General features: G+C 44.4%; 1 non-coding gene across 1 annotated transcript; it reads left to right on the forward strand.

The window, feature by feature from the left end:
• Positions 1 to 644: 644 nt before the first annotated feature.
• Positions 645 to 718, forward strand: TRNAR-CCG (transfer RNA arginine (anticodon CCG)). Its single transcript has one exon. It is a non-coding gene; the product is annotated as a tRNA-Arg (tRNA).
• Positions 719 to 3,512: the final 2,794 nt, after the last annotated feature.

A 3,512-nucleotide genomic window follows, 5' to 3' on the forward strand; every position in this document is an offset into this window, starting at 1 on the left:
TGCTGTTATCGATAGACAGAGAAATCACGGTATCCATTTTCGTGTCCTAGCCAAAGCATTGCGTATGTCCGGCGGGGATCATATCCACGCCGGGACCGTAGTGGGTAAACTGGAGGGAGAACGAGAAGTCACACTGGGTTTCGTCGATTTGCTACGCGACGATTATATCGAGAAAGACCGAAGCCGTGGTATATATTTCACTCAGGATTGGGTATCCATGCCAGGTGTATTTCCCGTAGCCTCGGGAGGTATCCATGTCTGGCATATGCCCGCTCTAACTGAAATCTTCGGAGATGATTCTGTCTCACAGTTCGGCGGAGGAACCTTGGGACACCCCTGGGGAAACGCACCAGGCGCCGTAGCTAATCGAGTTGCATTGGAGGCTTGTGTACAAGCTCGTAATGAGGGACGTGATCTTGCTCGTGAAGGTAACGAGATTATCCGCGAAGCTAGTAAGTGGAGTCCCGAATTGGCTGCTGCTTGCGAGGTATGGAAACAGATCAAATTTGAATTCGACACAATTGATACATTGTAATTTCCGTAACTATTCGGGAATCTCATTCATTCGGTAGGATTCGTGGGGCGAACAGGGAGTATAGGGAGAAGGAACATTCCCCTCCATACTCCCGATATGCCACGGATCGGAGTTGGTAGCTCAGCGGATGAGAGCACATGGTTCCGATCCATGGGGACGGGGGTTCGAATCCCCCCCAATTTGCATAGGAGAGGTGGAATACGAGCTGCAGAGACTCGAGTAGTAAGGAAATGATTCAGTGCCTCTCAGTACACGACACAACTATTTCCACGAAGTGTTATTGGATAATTATTTGTGGGGTTCTAACATATGATTGATCAAATAGATGATCAGTCAATTGCCAATTAGTTATCGGATTCGGAGTCAGTCTCGATTCGACGCCTATTCCGAACAGACGCTGATCCTGATAGTTCAGAAATGATTTCTCCATCTCTGTGTCTATCTCATTGATGAAATGAAATCTAATAGAATCGACTGTTTTTACCTCCGAAGCGAAGGAGAAGAAATGAATGAGGAAATTCCTATGTCTGTGAGAAATCGGTTCGAAGATAAACGCGAATTTGGTGGATTGATCGGGGCTTTCCTCGAAAAAGCCACAAAGGGTTACGTTTTGAGTGAGAGAGGAAGGAATAGAGACATAAGCATTGATACCGACAGGGGGTTGTGGACTCGGTGTGACAACTGCGGTAACATGCTTTACGTGAGATTCCCAAAACAAAATAAAAATATTTGTGAGGAGTGCGGCTATCACCCCCCAATGACTAGTACAGAAAGAATCGAACTTCCGATCGATCGTGACACTTGGATTCCCATGGATGAAGACATGACTGCATAAGATGTTCCAGGTTTCTCTGACGGGGATTCTCATGGAAGTCGCATCATCAACTCCCAGAAACGAACGGGTTTAACTGATGCTGTTCAGACAGGGGTGGGATGTCTAAACGGGACACCTATTGCGCTTGGTGTTACGGACTTTCAATCCACGGGGGGAAGTATGGGTTCTGTGGTAGGTGAAAAGATTACCCGCTCAATCGAATGTGCCACGGATCAATCCCTTCCACTAGTTATTATCTGTGCTTCCGGCGGAGCACGTACGCAAGAAGGGACGTTGAGTCTGATGCAGATGGCTAAGATTCCTCCCGTCCCACAAATACATCAGGTTCAGAAGGGATTATTATATATATCGGTTCCTACCTATCCAACTACGGGTGGTGTTACTGCTAGTTCTGGTACGTTAGGGGACGTAATTATTGCTGAGTCCAAAGCATACATAGCATTTGCTGGGAAAAGGGTGATTGAACAAACACTGCGTCAGAAGATACCCGATGGCTTTCAAGTAGCTGAATCTTTATTTGATCATGGATCACCCGATTCAATTGTTCCACGTAATCCTCTAAAAGGTGTTCCGAGTGAGATATCTGAGCTTTATTCTTCAGCTCCTTGTAAAAGGAATTGAACCTCCTTTCCCCCCATTCGGTTAAACCCCCGTTTCTATCACTCTCCCTCCTTCTCATTAATCAAGTTAGGAATTATCAATTCGGGGTTGTCCTACTAATCTCTCTACCTCTCCAATGAGAGGAATTTATTCAGCGAACCGTCGTAACAATACTTTTCTATCCTTCTCTGATATCACGCCATGCAAATTATGCCACAATGCAATTATACCTCAGTAAGAAATCGAGATTAACCATCGGTATAATTTCGGACTCTGCTGTGCGCCTGATTCGACGAAGTAGACACCGCGGATGTCTGCAGATTCATTGAGTCAGTTGATCGGAGCTGGAATCAGATACCTTACCGGAAACAATATGGATTTCGTAGCAATTTCCGAGTAACTGTCTCGATATATCGAATGTATAAAAACTTCCTTTCTACGTGAGATAAGGAGACTATTATTAGACATTGGGGGATAAAAGATAAAAATAACAATATAATGTCATTATAGATACATCTATCTGTGTCATATCTTTCTTACTTGAGGTGATTCCATTACGACAGCGTCCTATTTACCTTCCATTTCTGTACCCCTAGTAGGTTCGGTCTTTCCGGCAATTACAATGATATCTCTGTTTATTTATATAGAACGGGACGAAATTCTACAATTTCTTGTTCTGTACACTATCTCACGGAAATTGTTCCATAGGATCGATCAATTACGACTACTACTCTTGCTTTTGATTCGGTCGGATATATTCTTTCCACATAGCTTCACCGGCGGTTATTTTATTTGAGCACTTGTTTTAGCACTTGGGAATCTTTAACGTCATCTCAATCTATATCTCACTTTCCCCTTATGGATAAGTGAGACGTGGATCGTTCCATCGTTGCTAAGACATATAGATCTTAGCGACCCCCACCTACGCACCAAAACAGTGGAAAATGTTCTAAACTTCTCGGAAACAGAATCCCTTCCAAGAATCCTTTTCAAAATGAAGTGATGTCGAAGCATCGGCTGTATCTGTATCTGCATCTATTCGGGGAGGGGGGGGGGGGGTAGGGTAGAGGTGGGACCAATAACAATATAAGCGGCTGATTCATTCCAACAAGGCAATTTCTGGAGGGAGTATTAATGAATCGTCAATCCGAATGGTTTCGAGTAGATTCTCCAAGAGGTTCTCGTAGATTCAGTAATTTGTGTTGGGCCCGTATCCCGGTTCGTGGCGCAATGGGTTTTCCGGCGGTTGGAATCTCTAGTTATATTGGTGAAGATTTAATCCCCACACTTCCATCTGGACAGATTGTTTTCATTCCACAAGGTATTGTGATGTGTTTCTATGGTATCGCGGGTCTCTTCCCTGGATTTTATCCGTGGCGTACGATATTTCGGGATGTGGGTAGCGGCTACAATTCATTTGATAAATGAGAAGGAATCTTCCCCATTTCTCGCTGGGGTTTCCCCGGGGGAAACCGTCGTATTTGTATCCAATTTGCAATGAGAGATATACAAGCAGTTAAATTGGAAATTCGAGGAGGTTTC

This window comes from Dipteris shenzhenensis, unplaced genomic scaffold, assembly GCF_047967505.1.
Source record: "Dipteris shenzhenensis isolate YYH24624 ecotype China unplaced genomic scaffold, Dip_SZ_1.0 scaf0122, whole genome shotgun sequence".
NCBI lineage: Eukaryota > Viridiplantae > Streptophyta > Polypodiopsida > Gleicheniales > Dipteridaceae > Dipteris > Dipteris shenzhenensis.